Source organism: Marmota flaviventris, chromosome 5 (assembly GCF_047511675.1).
Source record: "Marmota flaviventris isolate mMarFla1 chromosome 5, mMarFla1.hap1, whole genome shotgun sequence".
In the NCBI taxonomy this organism is placed as follows: domain Eukaryota; kingdom Metazoa; phylum Chordata; class Mammalia; order Rodentia; family Sciuridae; genus Marmota; species Marmota flaviventris.
The window spans coordinates 161899207-161920034 of NC_092502.1; positions in this window are offsets into that span (position 1 = coordinate 161899207).

The window sequence follows — 20828 nt, forward strand, 5'->3', positions numbered from 1 at the left end:
CACCTGGTTGGCTCTCTAGGATTCCTCATGTTGTGGAGGGCAATGTGGTCTGACATTGGCACAAGCTTGGTGTCCGACGATATCATTGTCATTGTCCCTCTTTCCTCAGGTGACACCCCTGTGTCACTTATGGATCTGAGGAGACAGACCCACAGCAGCAAGTGCAAGATGTGGCGGCAACAGCCATAAACCAGTCCCGATGTGCAGTGAGTCACCCTCGCAGGCTGGCTTTAGAAACACCTGTGGCATCAACAGTCACAAGTGCATCTCAGTGGTTCCCTAGTTAGGATCCTCACCTCTTCAGCATAAACAACAGTGACGGCCCATCATGAAAAAGGAACTATGGCCTACAATCCCTCCTCCTGGCAGTGCAGTCTTGCCTGCGGCCTGTACTCGACCTGCCTCGTGGTGACCACACTCACTCTAGAGCAGCTGTGAATGAGGATGTCTTCCATCATCCCTCATGAGAGACAGGAGTGTCGCAGCCCCCAAACTCAGGATTTTTGTTTTATAATTTACGAAGCCTCAGTTTAAGACAAAACTCTCTGCTTAAAATGCCTTCGCCTGTCAATCACTGCCAAGCTATTCAATTTCCTGAACTTGAATGCCCTGAGTCCACCCACAATAGAATGACAACGTAGGCCAAGGGTCCACATTGCAGCAATACATTGCTTCTCTTGAAACCCTTATCTGTGTGCCCTGAGCCATAGAGGCTGACGTCACCTCCCGGTTAAGGTATGAGCTAAGGGTGATGGTTTCAATTATCTGCCCTGTGGCAATGACTCATGCATATGTGTGTACAGTGGTGTCTTTGCTATGGAGTCTGAATTCTCTCAGTTGCTACCTGCTGCCATTGGTCACCGCCTAGCCAAACAAAGCCACCGGGGACAGAATGCTGGGTACTTGGGGGTCCATGCTGGTCACCTGCAGTTGCCTCTCCCAGGTGGAAACTCATCCTTCTCTCTGCTGGGGAGCCACATCTGAAGGACAGTCCTTGCTGGGCTGCACACCCATAGAGCAGATGTGGAGGCTGCTACCCCGCTCAGTGGTTTACTCAGAGTTTCTCAGCCCGGAGGTCGAGGCTCTGGGTTCCTCACTCTCTCTCACCCATATCCACTCCTGCCTTCCTACATGTGGACCCAGGAGTAGGGCTCCCCAAAGAAGCAGAACAGAGAGTACATGTGCCTGTCAATCTTCTCTCTGCAGACTGAAGCCCAGGATGCTGGCAGTATAATCCAGCAATTCCAATCTGAATCCGAAGCCCGAGGGTCAGGAGAGCCACTGATGTCAGATCCCAGCCTGGGGGCAGGACAGGACCTGCACAAGCTTCTGCATCAGGCAGGGACTGAGTTACCCCTTCCTCACCTATGTTCTTTCCAGGGTCCCTGCGGTTGGATGAGGCCACCCTATGAGAAAGGCCTCCACTGTCTTCAGTTCACAGATTCAAATGCTGTTTCTACGTGAAAATACCCCCAGGCACACCCAGGGTAGTGTCTGGCTAAATATCTGGGCAGCTGTGGTCCAGATTTTATTTGCTGAACTAGGCTCAGTCTTCCACCCAGTGAATTTTTCTCAGTCTCTGTACAGAGACCCCCTGGTTCTCCCACCCTCTCTGCCTGCCCTGAGAATGTGATGCAGGTGGTGTCCCCTCGGCCTGGCCTCAGGGGTCTCCACTCCAGCAGGAGGCCTCCTCTTAGCCCCTGGGAGGTACTACTCCGTGGTAGCAGTTCTCCATTCGCACCTGTGGTGCTCAGAACTCAGTGCAGCCGCTCTCTCTAGGCCAGGGGCTCTTTGAGGGTTGATGTGTTGGTTTCTACACGACCCAGGCATGGGTTGAAGCTGGGGGTGTGTAGAGAGAAGAGCCACAGCCCCCGGCGAATTCTCTGGTGCAAGCTCTCTCCTTCCTTGCCATCCTGAGGCTCACTCAGTGTTCCAGTCGCTCAAGGTCAGTGTTAGCCAAGGGCCACACGTTGCTTACTGTCCACTCTTGGCCAGTCCTCCAGTGGGTCGAGCATGTCAGGGTCCTCTTCGTAGCTCGTGTGGTTGTTGGCAGAATTCGTTGTTCTGCAGCCGTGGAAGTCCCCTGTTGTTGATGGCTGTCGGCCACCAGCTGCTCTGAGCATCTGAATGTCCCACAGTTCCCTGGATGAAGTTTTCCTGGGTCCTCACAACCTGACCACCTGCTCTGCCAGGCCAGCACGAGGACCGCTTGCTTCTTTCTGCTGAGAGGGCTTTTTGCATGATGACCTACCGTCATTCCTTCCTGTGCCCTGCCCACGGCCACACCCGTGGGCTGGCGTCTTCCTGTCCCCACACAAACTAGGCAAGGCCAGTGTGTGTTTTCCTTTCCCGTCAGAGTGCTCTTCCCTCAGCCCCTTGCTTGCGGTCACACCATTGGGACCCAAGTTCAGTTGGCACCTCCCAGTTTCCCAGTAGGAGGCATAGGTCACTGTGCCAGGTAAGCACCTCCTGGGAAAGTTCTCCACACACCATGCACAGAGCTCTGTATTTGTACATTGTTTTATTTATGCATTTGTTCATTTGCTGTCTCTTTTCCTGCAATGCTGTGAGTGTGTGAGAGGAGGGACCTACCTTCCCAGTCCCATTCCAACCACATCTGGACCCTGGCATCAGTAGGTGCTCAAGAGATAGCACCTGGCAGGCTGGATGAATGAGTAGACCTTGGGGCCTATCTGCTGGCATGGGTGGGGTCCCTGCTTTCTCAGGAGCCAATAGTCCAGATACTGTGGGTACGTGAAAAGCTTGTGTGATGGGGCTGGGATGGGGGTCAGCTATGGGCTCCTGAACTGTCCTTGTTTCTTCATAGGGACAATCACTTTTTCAGCTATAAAGGCAATTCACTTGTAAAGTTCAGGAATTACACTGGGGATAGCACATTGTGTTGTACCACACAGGGCAGTGTTCCAAAGCTGTGCACACAAAAGGACCAGCACGGTTTTCATGTTTTTAACATTACCAACCTGTGTTATGCCTGTGAGAAAACCCACTTCTGTTAACCCACTGCATTTCCCATAAGAACTGCATGTGCCTGGCCCCTGAAGCTCATCTCAGCCCCGGTGCTGAGCTGGGGCCAGGCATGCAGGATAGTGGAACTGATGTCCTGGGGAAAGTGTCTGGTCAAGTCAGAGCTAGAGAGGCGGGAAGAGAGGACCTGAGCCCCTCCTCCCTGCCCCACCGCGGTCATCTTGCCAATGACAGCAACATTGGCCTCTCTGGCTTCAATCATCCTTTCTGGTCTTATAGGAAACAGACAAATGTGAGTCCAGCCATTGTTTCCAGAGTTCACTGATCTTCTGGTGATGGATCTATCAGTGTATCTGATGTTAGAAGTTTCTCGGAGATCCTGGCGCTGTTTTATCAGAACAAAACGTGGATAGCGCCATCAATTTGTCTTGGTCTCTGGCCTCCAGTGGTCTTCAGTGTGCTGCAGGGACATTGGAGGAAGGCAGAGCTGTGGGTGAGGTTGCTTCCCCGGGGAAACTCTGGCGGTCCCAGCTGGGCAGGGACTTAGATCTGCCCAGGATGGGTGATGGGCCTTGATGCTCGGCCACATTTAGAGCGACTCCAGATGCTGTTGTGACTCCAGCGCAGCATATGTGGTCCGTCATGTACTGTTTCCCAGGAATTTGCGTTCATCTTTTATTGGGAGGGCCAGAGCTACGAGGATCCACCCACACACCGTCCATCACAGGCAGGAGGGTGGCTTTCTTTCCACATCCTCTGACCTCTCAAACCACAGTTAAACAGAGAATCACTGCCCCCCAACTGGCAGGTCTGTCTCCCTGTGCCCCCTAACGAACTGTTCCGGACCTGTCTGTCACTGTTACCAAGCACCGGGACACAGGGTGGGCCCCAGAGAGGTGGAAGTAGGGATTCACACTCTACCCCCCTGTAATGAGCTTCAAATTGCTTGTGCAGGTTAGCCTTAGTTTTGAAGCTGAAGTCACTTTTCCACTCAAGAGTGTAAATAACAAGTGTCCTCTATTCATATCTTCCCTCTCTGTAATTCCTTATCAGGAATTCTGACATTTCCCAAACACAGGATTTAGATCTGCACCAAGGTTGCCAAGACGTTTGCAAGAAGAGGTTGGGATTGTGCACCTGTAAACAAAGGAGCCCTCTTTGAGCCTTTCTCTACCTGGAGGCCTTGCCCCACTTCCTCCTTGGAAGGTGGGTTCCTCTGGGAGACACTGACCTCTAGAATTTCTCCCCCTTCCTTCCCCTGCCTTCCAGGTCCCCAGGAAGCCCCTGTGTAATTTCTGCCACCACACATGGGGCGACTCCTTTAGGCCTCCTGGGGATGTGACGGGCCGTGTTCTGCCTTTTCTCTTGCATCCTTTGCTCTGCAGGATCCCTTCCTGGTCCATCGAGGTGCTGCACCACTAGCTGACCCCTCTTCGTTGCTGAGCCATGTTCCACAGTACACAGGAGCAAGAAATGGCTGTCAATCAACCCTTCATGGACATCCGGGTTGTTTCCACCAGAAGCACCTACAATAAATAGCCACAAAAGTCCGTGTACAGGGTTTGAATGAACATTAACTTGCATTCCTGTTTGGTAATGCCAGGAAATGAAATGGTTAGATCACAAAATAAGGGCTGTTTAGCTTTTTAAGAAAGAGAAAAATTACTTTCCAAAATGCCATTGTGGTCCAGCCCTCTGTGCATAGACCCACATGTCATTTTGGGGTTTGATGGGAAAGCGTTCAGTTGCTCACCCAGATGAGATGTCACCTGTTCCCTGGGTGAGAAAGCAGCCTTCTAGTCCTAGATTGCTCTAAGCTTTTGTGAAAGATGAATTCTGGGTTCAGTAAAATGCTCTTTCTGCTTTTATTTGGTTGTTTGTGTGGTTTTCACTTTTAGTTCTCACACAGGTTGATTTTTTTGAGCGTTGAATCCACCTGGCATTCTTGGAATAAACCTCATTTGGTCATGATATATGTTTTATCTTTTCATTTAATTGGTAAAAATCACAAATTCCATTTAGAATGTTTGTTCAACCTATTCATGGATTCTGCTGTTTCCTTTTCGTGTAATACCCTAGAACCTTCCTCCCCTTTTCATCAGGATAATGCTGGCCCCTGGGGTGAGTTGGGAAGCAGCGCAGCCCCTCAGTTTCCTACTTCAGCATCTGCAGAATGGAGCTGCTTCCTCCTCAGGGTTGGTGGGATTTGCCAGGAGAGCGGTCGGCTCCTGCTGTGTTCTCCCTCAACTGGGTCTGCACCTTTGTCTTCCGGGGATGTGCCCCTTCCAAGCTAATTTGTTGGGTTTACTGCTACAAACTTGCTCATCATCTCTCCCACCTGGGAATGGACACCCTGCTCTGCAGCTGCATGGGTCTGACTACTGTGCATTCTGTATCTAACAGACCCTACAGTGGTGGATTTTGGTGATCTGCTTATTCCACTCAGCGTCGTATCCTCAAGATCCACCGAGGATTGTTGTAGCAACATCAATCATCCCTGTGTTTAAACATCCCTGTGTTGGTAGATACTGGGGTCTCCTCATCTCTTGGCTAGATTGACTGAAGCTGCTATGAACAGGGTATACAGATACTTTTGGAAACCACACCTTCATTTATGTGGAAACATAGCCAGAGGAATGGCTGGATCATGGGACAGTTCTGTTTAATTTCTTGAGGAACCACCAAACTGCTTTCCATAGCAAACGACCATTCACATTCCCACCAAAGATGCACGAGTGCCCATTTCTCCACGTCTTCACCAGGTCCTTTCCTGCTCCTTTATTTCTATTGCAACCATCCTAATGGGTATGAAGTGATATTCATTATGGTTTTGATTTTCATTTTCCTATTTTTTCCTATTCTGGTTGAACTTGTAAATAACAAGTGGAGACATGTCGGTTGGACTTCTTTTCCCTGAGCACTCTGGATAGAGGCCTATCAGTTTCATTTTTTTCTCATTTTTATATTATTTACTGTTCTTCTGTTTATTACTTCATTGATTTATGTTTTGAGTTTTACATTCTGAATATTTAATTTGGGTTCTGTTTCCTCTTCTTTCCTCTCCCTCAAGAACTAGCGAACATTGATTTGAACTCCTTCTCCTTTCTTTTCAGACATTTAATTATATAAATTTCCTGTGTATTTCAGTGTAATCCTAAAAAAAAGAGTAGATCATATTTGCATTTAGTAGAAAATATTTCCTTACTTTTTTCTATTTCTTCTTTAACTCATGTTTTATTTAGAAGTGCATTATTGTGGGATTTTCTGGAGATATCTGTTACACATTGGGACAGGCAATACAGTGTGGTGGAGATAAGGCTGACTCAGATCCTTTCCAAGGTATTGGGACTTGCTTAGTGGTCCAGGAGGTGGTCTGTGCACTAAGTTCTTTTTTTTGGCTACTACAGAGAGTGTGTGCTGGGCGAATGTTAGCTGGAACGTCTACAAACTTTAGCTAACTCAGGTCAGTTGATGGTTTTGCTTAAATCTCTACCCTTGTGGGTTTTCTGTCTATATATTACCTTAATTGTTGAATAAATGTATTTAAATCTCCAACTGTAACTGAGATGAGTTTAATTCTTTCTGTGGTTTTATTTGGCTATGTTCAGAGTGCATGCCCGTGCTTAGGATTATGTGTCCACTTGATAGACTGATCCCTCATTATTGAGAAATGATTTTTTTTATATCTGTGGTATGTTCTGTTCACTGTAATATATTTGGTCTGAAATTAGTACATTCCTAACATGCTTAGGTTAGTGTTAGCATGATGTACTTCTTATTCTTATTTTTAAATTTTTTCTGTCCTTATAAATAAAGTCTGTTTCTGAAAGAAGACATATGTTTGTGTCTAGCTTTTGGATATTATATTATAACTTCTGCCTTCTAATGTGATTTTAGGTTACTTATTGTTACTGTGATTACTGATATGATCAGGTATAAATTTGTATTTTATTTGTTACATCTATTCTCTATTTCCTTCTTAGAGTTCTGCCTCTGAGTCAACGCCGTATCCTTCTGATTCCATTGTATATCCTTCATCTCTTCTTCTCTGGAACCCTTTGGTCTACTGCTCTGTGCTTGCTCTTGGGTTAACAATATACACTTTTAATTCACCTCTACCTTCAGTCAATTGATATGATACTATTTCATGTAAAGTAGGAGAGTTCCTTTCCTTCTCTCTGGATTGTGTGCTGTTTGGCCATGTATTTTACTGAAATTCTGTATTTGCTCTAAACTCTGCACTGCATTGCTAGATTGTGTGTGTGTTTTGCTGCACGTGCTTCGTAGAGGACTTCATCATAGGAACTCCTCTCCCCTGCAGCTAAGCTCTCTTCCTTGTCTTTCAGCAGACCCACTTCCCAGGGGGTCACTTGCCCCCTCCTGGGAGAACTTCCTTTAGTATTTCTGATGGTGAGGCCTTCCCTCAGTTTTTCTGTCTAAAGTCTCACTTTTGCTTTGAACGACTTTTGCCCTGATGGGCAGTGGCAGGTGATATCATGGCATTGTCTCCTTGTCTGCCTTGTTCTGTATGTGTCTGGGGTTCATTTTTGGCCCAGGGGATTGAACCCAGGGTGCCTTACCACCGAGCTACACCTCAGCCCTTTCTACTTTTTATTTGAGACAAAGTCTCGCAGCTGCCCAGGCTGGCCTGGGGCCTGCGATCCTCCTGCCTCAGCTCCCAGGGCTGGGCCTACCCCCGAGCCCCACCTTGCTTGTTGCTGTAGCAAGAAACCCTAACCCCGTTCCTCTCTCTGTTATCCTTACTTCTCGGGCTACCTCTCAGTTTTTTTTCATTGTCATCGTTTTTCACATTTATTATAAGGTATCTCGGCAGTTCCGATCATATTTCTTGCTCTTGTGTTTCATTGAGGTCCTTGAAGCTGTACGTTTGCAGTTTTTACCAAATTAGGAGTGACTTTTACCCTCACTTCTCTTTATTCTTGTTTCCTCTCCTCCTTCTTCGTTTACTCTTCATTTTCTTTCAGAGACTTCTGTTCTGTATGTGCTTGTCTCAAAGCTCACCGATGTCTGGATCATGTTTTAACTTATTTTTTCTGTGTTTTTTTTTTTTCACAGTTTCCAATAGAATGTTTTCAGGTTCACCGGCCTTTTCTTCTGAGAAGCTGTATCTGATGATATTCCTCCTCAGTGAATTTTACCATTTCACACATTGAACTTTTCCTCTCTAGAAATTTGATCCAGGTCTTTTAAAATAAATTCTCCATGTCTCCGCGTAGTCTTCTGAGCAGATGGAGTATAGCGGTGGCCGTTTCAGATACGATCTGCTGATTGAAAAGCACATGTCACTCCCGCGTCACTGTCCGTTGCTGGCTCTTCTCCTTCCTCCAGCGCATGTTCTCTCCGTCCGTCTCTCCCCTTTCCATCTTTCTCCCTCTTCCCCTCCCTCGCTCTCTCCTGGTTTCTCTCTGATGGTATTTTTTACGAGTCGCAGGGCTCTGGCTTCACTTCATGTTGTGCCCTGTATTTTTGTGTATTTTAGAAATTAGGAATTAGCCCGAGCTCCGAATGCCACTGGTTTACTGCAATCACTGCTCTCATTTCTGGCTTTTTGAGATTTGCTCTCTGGGCCTGGAGCTGAGCGAGCCTTAAGGCTTTTCACTGGGGACGTCCTCATGGCAGGACTGTAACAGTGGCATCTCGCGGGTGCCACTGAGCATGCATGACAGTGCTGAGCACCCTGGAACCCAGGGCCGGTGGTGCTGACACTGGACCCTGGGGCATCCCTGGTCACTCTGCTGACAGCCTGGAGTCTCTGTGAGCCGTGCCCAGCGCTCAGGAGTAGCTGGTTGGAACAGGCACCTCAGCAGCCCTGTGGGAGCATCGAGATGGATTCCCCGTCCCTAGTGTCCCTAGCTCAGCAGTTCCCCACTGCTCTGCTCGCAGTCTCTGAAGCTCCCTTCCACGGGGCCCTCTCCTTCTGGTGTCTGTACTAGGTGCTCTGTTGCTGTCCAGTCAGGGCGGGGCGCGCCTGCCGACCCTGGGAGCCAGGCTCCCAGCTTGGGTCCCGCCCCTCACCTGAGCCTGGAAGCTCCCAGCGAGCTCAGGCCCCTCTCCGGCTCCCAGCTTCCATGTCTCTGGATCACAGCTGCCCTGCGCCCTGTCCAGCCCTGATGATCTGTGTGCCGTGTTGTGTTCTAGTCTTCTGATCACTTCACGTAGGATAGAAATAGTCCCTTTCTGACAGGAAATAGCAGTTATTCTTGTGTATTTATTCATGCTAGCACCTTATAGAGGTGGCTTTTCTACTCTGTTTTCTCTCATGTCCATTAAGGTCTCAGTTTCCTCATAAATATGACTTACAAGAAAATGTTCCTTTAACTAGTGATCTGTCGAATCAACTCCACAGGAATTGAAATGCAAAGAGCAATAGTGCTGTAATACAATAATTTCAATGTCAGACTTGTAATGTTTTACTGGATTAATAAATGTGTTCTCATCCTTAAAATCTGAATTATTCATCTGGGTAAGGTTTAATTTTTTGCAATGAAATGCAGTGAAACTAAGTAATATTTTTATTTAACTTTTAAAATTTAAGGGCAAAATCATTAAGAATGTAAGAAATATAGGCCAATAAGAAAAGTTGATATAGTAACTCCCAGTCACTGGTGGCTGAACTCACCCAGGTGTGCCAGATCTTGGCTTTTGGCTTGCTAGAAAATGACTCGGGGTGTGGGGAGGGACGTTGCAATTTGGCATTTATGTTCATGTGACCATAAAGTACTATTGACATCAAAAGGACCTGGAGGCATTGGCTCCTCTCATTCTGCCCAGGCCCCTCCTCTACTCCAGCCTTTCTTTTGAACCAGTGTCACTTGGCAGCTGTCCTGGTGCACGCAGGTGCCTGTGTGCATGTTAGGGAGCATCGGTCTCAGAAAATCTCTAGGAAATGCCCCAAACCTCAAACTAGTGAAAGTTCAGGTACAGACAGAGAAGCCTGTGAAGCAGGACACCTCGATCTCATCTTTGAGTCCATTCATCTTTCTAAACTGAGCCTTGGATTATGGCCTGCTTCAGACCTTGTCACTTTGCTGTGGGTTCTCTCAGGAGGGTCCATGAAGTGCTGGAGTCGCTCTGACAGTGGTGTGAGCTTGAGAGCCCCACCAGGGCACCTCCTACCTGTATGAGCAGCCACGTGTTCACAGAGTTGCTGCGCTTCCATCATGAAGCCAGGCCTGCGTCTCATGACATTAACGTGACCAGTGAGTGGTGATAAGAAACTGCTAAAGAATTCAATTTAGACCTGCCACCCTCACAGTCTTTAAGTATTCTGCAGTGCTTGATGCCTCGTTCTTGCAGGCAGAGGGGACATCTGATCTCAACTCACCCCAGGCTCTCCACGTGCTCTCGCAGGTTGGAGGACCTTAATGTTATCTGAACTGGACTCTTTCTACCTGTCTAGCTGAGGAAATTGACAGGACTCTAATAGAAGCACACATATTAATCAGCTCTAATTGCTGAACTTGCTAGGCTTCCTTTACTGCAAAGACTTTACAAATTGAACTGTGGGGAGCTGGGGATTTAACGGCACTGTGCTTGTGCTCACGTGTGTATTTCAAGAGAAAAACAATTCTCATGCAGAAAGTAAGGAGGAGATGCTGCCATCCGACCCACAGGAAGCAAATGCCCTGCACCCAGCTCACATCTGACGCCCATGTTGACCTCCTCCTCCTTTCACGGAGCACCTGGACGCAGCACACTCTGGTGTCAGCACTGTTTCTCTTTTGGGGAAGGAGAAAGCCCTTCCAGACCAGAAGGCACATCCCCACCAGGACGAGCTCCTGGCCGGGGCAGCAGAGCAGCCTCTCGGTCTCCCAGGACCGAGACTGAGTCACATGAACTTTCTCCTCACTGAACATGAGGCCAAGGCCTGGTGTCCAAAGGGAAGGCCAGCATCTCTAGGGGCAGTTCCGTGGAGATGGCCACTCAGCAAGGAGCCCAAGGGACTGACCCATTATGTTCAGCCAATCTGCTGCATGGTGGGGGGGGGGACAGGAAACCATGGCAACTCTGGCTGCTGCTCCCGGGGGAAGGTGTTAGTGACCGAGGGAAGCCAACAATCCAGGTGTTCCTGCTCCAGGTCAGGACACCTGCTCAGCGTCCCAGGGAGAGAAAGGCGCAGAGCAGTGCCTCTGCCTCCTGCAGAGAAATGTCTCTTGGGTCCTCTGCATCTGTAAGTGACCATGCGGGACTGTGACGTCATGCTAAGTTTGGGACTTTACAATGTTAAGTAACAAAACAAGATTGAAAGTGACAGAGTCCCTTGTCCCCACCAAATACTAATTGCTGTGCTAGGAACAAGTGTCAGGGTCACAAAACCTGTCATTTTTTGGCCCATGTCTCTGTTGTAGGCAAGCAGTTTACATTCCTTGTCTGCACACGTTTCAAATCAAGCAAAGGATACAATGCAGTGGTCAGCTCCACATCTCTCTGCCACCTGTCACAGTGTCACTGAGGAGCAGTACAGTCCCAGCTTCCTTTTCCTGGGTAGAGCCCCTGGAGATTTGGAGCAGGCTGTGATGGATCCAGGCCCCCTGGCCAGGCCGTGGCAGGACAGCCTGTGATGCTGGTAAGAGCATCCTGTTCGCCTGTCTCCCCGCCTGGTCCACCCGGATTCCTTCTCTGGTCCCAGAGCCACAGCGTCCCCTGGCTGCAAGGGAACAGTACCCATAGGCCCTTCCTTCCCTCCTCAGCCTCCTGAGCGGTGCCTTTACCCACCGCCGCCCCCCAGACATGGAAGCCTCTACTCACAGCTGCCTTCTCGTTTCTGCCAAGAGGCAACCTTTCCTCCCACACCTGAGGAGCACTAGCAGCCCTTCAACAGGGGCAACCTGACCTGGAAGACGCTGCCCTGCACACCTGTGTCGCTGCTGCTGTATTTCTGAGAGCAAAGCCTGTCTGATCTGAACATTTTTTTCTCCTCTTGCCACAGTCCTACTGGTTGTTGGTTTGGTCACTCGCGTGGGCACAGGTGCTGGTGGCAGGGACCACAGTGTCTGCTCCACCGTGGCCCCTGGCTGCTGGCTGCCCAGGCTGCGCAGAGTGTGTGAAGCAGGCCGGCTGGCCAGCGCTGCCTCAGGCCTAGCCTGTGAGCCCAGCAGAGCACAAGGCAGAGTGGAAGTCTGATGAGAAACTGCTGCTCAGAGCGCCTTCTGGGGCCTGGGGCAGAGGGAGATTCCCGGAAGAGAACTGGCTCCCAGGAACCATGGCTGACAGCCACCTCACATGCTACAAGAACCTCTGAAAAACACTTTTGAAATGTTCTGCATTTAATTCATATTTAGCACTTATGACCTGTGATTTCACCACCCAAGCTTTGCTACTTGCTTTTCTATGAAGGTGGAATTTCGGTTTCCAGGGAGCAGCCCCCCCACCCCCTGCATTACCTTGGGAATTTTCTGATCCTAACTGGACACCTGCATTTCTCACGGAGGGATGGTCAGCTTCCCATTACGGCCCCTGAGATAAAAGACAAGAGCTTATTCTGGCTCATGGTAGTAGAGGTTCTAGTGCATGATCGGGTGGGCATACGGCACCAGGCGTCTCATAAAGGTGCCACACGGTGGAGTAAAACTGTTAGTTAACCCATAGGAGAGACCGAGAGGCAGACCCCCAGGGACCTGCAGACTCTCCCTGGGCCTCGCCTCTAAGAGGCTCCACCACTCCCGGTACCACTTCCCTGGACCGAGTCTAACACATGGCCTTTGGGGTGTTCCATACAAACTGCAGGATCCTCTAGCTCAGCAGTCGGGGGACTCTTGGGTCTTGCCACGGCACACGTTTGGCTGTGTGACCCAGTGAGCTCTGGCCCTGGAAACTATTTTAAATGGTGGGACATAAGGACAGTAGCCCCTGCCCTGACCGTGGTGGGTCAGAGACAGGTGCTATCACCACCTGGCCTTATCCCCACTCCAGCTGGCCTTCCTGCCACTTCTTGCCACGTGTCCTGGCCTGAGCAGCCTCCCATGGGGACAGAGATCCTGCTTAGGAGCGGCTCCCCGCTACTCCCTTAGACAGCCACTGTCTTGGTGTCAGGACGTCTTCGTAAAGTCCAGGCAATAGACTGGACAGCAGCTTTATGGGCAACACAGTCCCCGTCACCAACAGACAACTCTGTGTGCCGTGTGGAAGCTGCTGCGGCCAGAGCGTCGGAGATCAGGGGCTGTGCTCCCTGTATATCTGTTTGTGCTCGCTGGTGTTTGGATTTCATATAATTTTCACATGTCCAAAAATATTTCACCTTTTGAGGTTTTAAAAAATAAATGAATAAATAAATAAATAAATAAATAAATAAATAAATAAATGTACAGCCCATTCCTAACTTTGGACTGATCACAAGGCAGTCTCTTGGCCAACTTCTGCCAGAGACTAACCTAAGAAGCAGGTGACTGTGCCCATGGAACATGTTTCTGTAAATGCTGCCTCTCTCCCTGGAGTTTGGAGATGGGGACTTCATCCACTCCCTGGGCAGAAGTCCCTGAGACTCCATCATTTCAAGAGTAGATCTAACTTGGACTGTGATGAGCATACGTAGCCATGACAGTGACCTCAGTGTTGACATTGAAAATTACCCAGGTGAGAGGTCTGCAGAGCCTCGGTGAACAGCAGATGTTTTAAGCAACAAGACTTCTCTCTTATCATTACTGTTTCTGATGATGAATTTGATCTGCTGCCACATAAGGTCAAGTCATGCGAAGACGCTCGACTGAAGAACACCTTAAACACTGGGAGAGCCCTGTGCACGCGAGGCCCTTTGCCGTTGCGATCTGTGGTCTCGTTTCCTGTCTTTACAGACCCTAAATCTCCACGCTGGAGTCCACTGCGGCTCCTGTCATGCCTTGGCAGACCCTGTGTTCTTAGAGGGAATGCATATTCATAAAATAATTCACTATTCTGAAAACAGTCCAGTTTGAAGGAGGGGAGAAAAGATTTCTTCCTTTGGTTTTCTATCAAGTTTAACATTAAGAATCCCTTTCTCTAAGTCTTTATTTGTGTTTTTGCCATCTGCTGCTCTTACCTCTGAAATTTTATTTTTTTTTTTTCAAAAATGTTCAGGAAATGTCCCCCATGCAATTGTAATGTCCCCCAACATAGTTTTTAGAAAGGAGCATTTGATGCACTTTATGATTCATCTTGGTAGGAACCTCCCATGGAGATCACTTTTGTCAATGGCCTTTACTGCACAGGGACAACCCAACTTCCATCTTATGGGAATGGCTTTGCTCCTTTCTGTTTTCCTACACTTCTCTGAGGAAACACCCAAAGCAGAGCAAACTTCAGAAAAGGATGTTCTGCAGATGTTAACACTGAGACCCTGACCTTCCTGTTCTTATCTGCTGTGATCTCCATTTCCCTGACAATATGTGTCAGGCGACTCAGCGACACAGACCTTCCTGGTTGCGGCTGTCAGTGCCAGTGGCCCGGGGGTCCTCCTCCTCTGGCTGCTGGCTGGAAATGTGTTAGCTCCGCTGGTGGGGACGTGCTGTGGACAAGGCCAGCAGCTGGGGACACACGGGTCTCACCCCTGACAACGTCCTGCTTTCTCACAAACATGCCTCTGGTCTCCAGGGACTGGGCGGGAGGCTGGGGCTGGATCAGTGCAAATCCAAGGTCCCCAGCGAGGAGCCGCTCGGCCACATGGCCTGGTGGCCCTGAGCCTAACCATCCCCAGCAGCCGGGCGGTCACTAGCGACATAGGCCAGAGCGTCCCCTGCTGGACTTATTCCTTTGTGCTGTGTTGGCATCTTCCTGGGTGTCTTTAGGAAACGGGCACACTAGGTCCATCGTGTCACAGGGCACAGCTCTGAAGCATTCTGGAGAGGTCAGGAATCCCCGTCCACACCGCCTGTCCTCACTCGCTCTCCCCTTAGTGCTCACTTGCCAGGACCTCAGTACATTGTTTACCTCAATACCAAAAAAAAAAAAAAAAAAAAAAAGACCTGGGGGCTGGGGCTGGGGCTCAGTGGTGGAGCGCTCACCTAGCATGAGCGACGCCCTGGGTTGGATCCTCAGCACCACACAGAAATAAATAAATAAAATCAAGGTACTTAAAAGGAGATCTACCAGTTTGAATCAGTCAATGAAGTTCAGCCTCTTTGTAAGGATTTCTATTTTGCTACTGTTTCCATTTCTCCCCAAACATCTTTTTACTGGAGCCGATACATTGTTTCAAGACCTACCTTCTGGGAACTTCCCTGCACCCCTCATGTTCATGTTTAGTCCCAGTTCACAATGAGGCCAGGAGCCGGGAGTTGGCTCCCTGGCTGTCCCCGTGCTCCTCTGGCTGCGCTGCCCAGCTGGGTGGCCTGGGGACAGGCGGGGTCAACAACAGATGCTCCTCCCAGGCCAGCTCTTGAGCATTTCTCTGTGACCCCCCCTGGTTCCCTGTCTGGTGGCTGGATGCTTGGGCTGCTGTGGAGGGTGCTGACATGCTGGGCGGGGGCTACCATGGGGCCCCAAGACCCCAGACCCCCAGGCCCCATGGCAAGGTCACCTTCCCAAACACTCCTGCTCTGAGGGATTTTAAAGACACCACCCTCTCCTTTGGCTACAGGGTCTGTGTGGCTTGTGGTGTCCTCTGCTAGTGCTGGTGGACTGGTCATGCCATCTGGGCATGCCAGGCTCCACGAGATGGCCAGAGGTGCTCCCGTCTCACACCCAGCTCAGGACACAAAGGCCACTTGTCACAATGTCACGTGCCCTCCTCACCTCCTCAGGGTATAGCTCATCTCAGCAAGTGCCCCCTGCCTGACCCCCACCCAGCTGACCCTGAGGTGCACCCTGGCTCTCCTCCTGATGGACTCAGAGCCGTCTCCTTGTCCCGATCCTTGGGATCTTCCCCGTCCTGTCTGGAAAGGCCAAGCAGGAGTGGGAGTCAGCCACCCCTGAGAGCAGCCTGCCTCTTCCTCCTCCTAGGTGCCCGGCCCCCGGCCCTGCCTCCCCAGAGAGTCAGCCTGAGAACCACCCAGACTGGAAGTAGGTTTGTCATCTCCAGGATCCCCATCTCCCAGCTCCCTGTCCACAAGGGGACCATGGATTCTCACTGTGGAAGCCGCTGTGGCATGGCTCCTTTTCTGTCCTCTCCCTGTGCTCCTTCAGTGCAGAGACTGTGCAGGTGGTGAAAGACAGGGCGGGGGTGGAGGGGGATGAACCAGGGACCTGGAGCCTCCTGGTCTGCTGCCTGGGACAAAGCCAGGCCCAGTGGAGGAGGGAGGAGGTGAGGTCAGAGATGGAGGCTTCCCCTCCTGTGGCAAGTGAGGTTGGAGCCTCACCACATGGGACCCAGAAGGCTGCAGAGGGTCAGGTGGCTCAATCCAGGAGCTGCTTTCAGCCTGCTGCAAAAGTCACGTTCTTCCATCAAAGAAGGCGCTCTGTGTGTGTGTGAAAGAAGGAGTATGTGCACACGTGTGCTAGTGGGGTGTTTGTTCCCTGGCAGGCACACGCAAGTCTGTGAGTGTTTGGGGAAGAGTGGTGGTGAGTTTGGATACGTGAGATTTAGCTGGGAAGTGACTATGGCAATAAAGAGGAATTATGAAGACCCAGAACACAACAAGCAGAAATCACCTGCCTATGGAGGAGGTACACTGGAGAGTGAAGAGATAACATTAAAATAATCAAAACTCAGTTACTTTATTTTCCTCTAGTTTCTGTGTTTCAGAGAAAAAATTTGACTTTTGACTTTCTGGGTCTGGCTTATTTCACTTAGCATGATAGTCTTCTCCATCCATTTACTTGCAAATGCCATAATTTCATGCTTCTTTGTGGCTGTGTAGTATTCCATTGTGAATTTGTACCACATTTTCTTTACTCATTCATCTGTTGAAAGGTACCTAGGTTGATTTCATAGCTAGACTATTGGGAATTGTGCTGCTATAAATATTGATATGGCTGTGTCACTGTAGTATGCAGATCTAAACTCTTTTGGATCTAGACTGAGAAGTGAGATAGCCATGTATATAATGGTTCCATTCTTAGTTTTTGAGGAATCTGCTACTGCTTTTCAGAGTGGTTGCTCCAATTTGCAAGGAATATATGAATGTACCTTTTCCCCCACATCCTCACCAACACTTATTGCTGTTTGCACTCTTGATAATTGCCATCTGATTGGAGAGAGAGGAAATCTCAATATAGTTCTGATTTCCATTTATCTAATTGCTAGAGATTTTAAATAGTTTTTCATATATTTTTGGTCATCTATGTTTCTTTTTTGGAGAAATGTCTGTTTAGTTCCTTTTCCCATTTACTAATTGGACTATTTTTTAAAAGAGAGAGAAAAGAGACGGTGTGGGGGAAATTCCATCCAAATAAAAGAAAGATGAGTGGAGTAGAGGAGGGGGTCGTGGGGAAGGAGGGGTGGGAGGAGGGGGGACAGTGGAACCACTGACCTAACTTCCCCGCACACATACACACATGCCTCAGCGAGTCTCCCCACCGTGTACTCCCACCCACAAGACACAATAATGAAGCAGACCTCTCCATGAACAGCAGAAGGTCAAGGAGCTGAGGAAAGGAGACGGGGGAGGGGGGAGGGTGGGCCGGGGGGTTACTGGGGACCGAGTTAGAGAAATTATATTGCTTGCTTTTATAATTATGTCCTAATGTATAACTTATATGAACCATTAAAAAAAGAAAACAAAAAATCAGTAGTTACTGCTCAGAAGAGGTGACCGCGACACTGACTTCCACGCCTGTGGGGCCTGAGAGCCGGCAGACAAGTGGAACGCAGGTACTCAGCAGAGGAAAGAGAGAATTAATTGTGACTCAGCTGATTGTTTTAACTTGTGCTCCCAAATGTCCAGCATCTGGGACAGGCAGCCAAATGTATCTTTTAAGTTGTCTATCCATCTTCTGCATATATTATAGTCCATGAAGCCTCCAGAACACAGTTTGTAGAATAAGTATGAATTTAAAGGCCTGTGGAATTTACTGCACACCGTTTTAATAAAATGTGTGTCTCTATTTTTGTATCATAATTTCTCATCTATAAGTTCACGTGTCTGTATCTTGTTTGAGCTCTGGAGGCCCCCGTCACTGTAAGAACTGAAAAGCACTCACATGTCCCTTGGCTTGGGGGTCCATTGGACTGCTGGGTCCAGAAGCAGGTGTCCATTAGCAATCGGGTCGCTGTCTGAGGAAACGCGTTCATGCTCAGTGGGATGTTGTCTTGCAACATTTTCTGGATTGAGAACCTCACTGGTGTTTTCCCCTGAATGAATGCTGGCGTTATTTTCCTCACTTCATATTTCCTTGTTCTCCAGCTAGTGACAGGAACAGGTATCAGGACCAGGTGCTCCATGTAAAGTCATTTAAAGGCGTGATCCAAACCGCGCTCTCCCCCCTCCCATTGTGCGTTTGTAGAGCACATAAAGCAGGCAGGCTGTCCTCAGTTCCATAGGGAAGTCGGGAAGCAGCGTGACAGAGTGTTTCTGGGGACACCTCCCTCCCCTCCTCCATGGAGAGCAGGGCACTTCTGGGTGAACTCCAGCCAGACACACTGCCCTTGCACACACCTTCCCTCTGGCACTGCAGAATCGCCACAGAGGGGTCCACACCTTCCCACCCCAGAGGGTCTCCACCCCCCCCACGGGGCTCAGGCTTGGTTCCAGAGTAATTCAGTCTCGTGCAATACTGTTCACCGTGTCTTTCTGTAAGAGAATGCAATTCACAGTTTCACGGAGGTTTGTTCTGGAGAACTGTGGAAGAAGAAACCCCAGATGTGAGCCAGCCACTGATGTGTACAAATACATATGGGGTGACATAAATGTCCCAGGACAAGGCCACAGGACTTTCTGGGTCTGCACACGAGGTGTTTGTCCTGCTGGTGTGAGCTGGGGCTCCCCGGACAGCAGGGGAGTTCTCCTGTCCTGTGCCAGGTCAACACCAGGCTGTGCTTACAGAGACCAGAAATGGAGACACTTCGGAGATCCCAGGTGGGAGCCCGGGGGGCCTGGAGAGAGATAAGATTGGACCAGGACTGAGTGTAGAGAAATAACAAACACGGTGTGGGGATCTGACCCCAGAGGTAAGGGCCAAGTTTGTGGAGCAGTGTGGAAAACCCACCTCCGTCAGGGCTCTTAGCAATCGTTAGGGCTTTGGATGAATAAAGCCTCTTGCACTTAGTTTCAGTGTCCTATGACATTGTCACCGGATTCTGGTTGGGGAAAAGGAAGTCATAGTAGCAGGTTTTCAAACCACAGAGTTGTTTTTTGGCACACAGGCACATATCCATTCGTCCCACCTGTTCGGATAGCAGAGCTCAGTCTGCAGAGCTGCAGACCCTGGCTTCGGGATTTCCAACAGCACTGCCCGTAAAAACTCCTTGGAAATGGACCCAAGGAGGCTTTTATGGGGGACGAGCCATGCCTGAGTGACAGAGAGGACAGTCATGAGGAGGAGGAGGGACTTTGGACTATCTGCAGGAGCCTTGGCGGTGATGGAAGGTGATGAGTCTGCCAAATTTGCATATGGGAGATGTCATCCATCGGATGCAGGGAGTGAACGGATGAGGCATCTGGGAATCTTCCAGGGATGGAGGACAAGGCAGTGGGAACAAACCCAAGAGCAGCGTGCAGGTCGCACGGGAGGGTCCCACATCTAGCCAGGGACTGGAGAGCAAGCACAAGCCCCTCATGTAGATGAGCAGTGGAGGGAAAGATGGGAGTGGAGTGGAGACCACAGGAGGCAGAACATTCCAGCTGAGGAGGGGCATCAGGCCCAGCATTTACGCCTGGCAGTCCAGCCCCGGGTGAAGCCGCGGCCTGCAGGTCAGTCGGTGGGCAGGTGGCTTGATGGGACATCTTGCCACTCACTTGGCTTGTGTGGAGAGGGCTTGTTTAGACACCCAAGAAGAAGTGCAAGTGAACGCACTGGTCCTGAGTGAGAAATAAATCATAGTAATTTGAAATTTAAACCAAGAAACACACACATAAATAATCGAGGAACTGCGAAACATCTATTATAGTTTCCTACAAATTTTGACTTCACATTGTTTACTGTCCTTTTAAATGACAGTAATTTCCTAGTGTGTTTCCTTCCTATAGCAAAACTAGAGATATAATTTACTGCATGCTTCATTTCTGGCTAAATATATATTTATTTATTATTATTTTATTGATGTCTTTGAATATGCAAGTGCATAAAATAAATAGAAACTCTTTCCTTTTCTAGTATTGATAGGGGATTTTCCCTATAAGCAGAGACCCTGATCAATTCTATTTCATGAGATTTCTATCATAAATGAAAATGATTATTAATATATTTCAAAGTACCAGTGTTTCTTATGATATTGCTGTTAAGAACTTTCTTTTTAAAATTTTTTTGAATTCTAATTTGTTATATTTGACAGCAGAATTCATTTCAATTCATGTTACACATATAAAGCACAATTTTTCATGTCTCGGGTTGTATACAAAGTATATTCACACCATTAAGAACATCCGTCTTGATAAGGAAATCTGCTTAACATTTTTCACTTCCGGGGACTAAAAGTCATTCCCATAGACCAGCCTCTAAGCCATAGGTTTTTCAATTATCTTTCCTTTCTCTTCCCACAAGCCTTGATGCCAAAGCCTCCAAGGCTTATTCCTGTTATAGGACCTGTGGCCTGTCCCTTTCCATGTGCCTTAGGGGTCCCTGGTGGGGACAGCCTACAGTAACTCAGTCTTACAAGGGATGATTGCAAGCCATTTACTATATCAGACAAAATATGGGATAAATGTATCCCTAAAGCACCTTCATAATTGACCCCTAAAATGCACACGGGTGTTGGGTGTCACCAGCCATGAGAGGAAGGAGGGCAGGGGCCAGTCCCACGTACTCCACTCTCG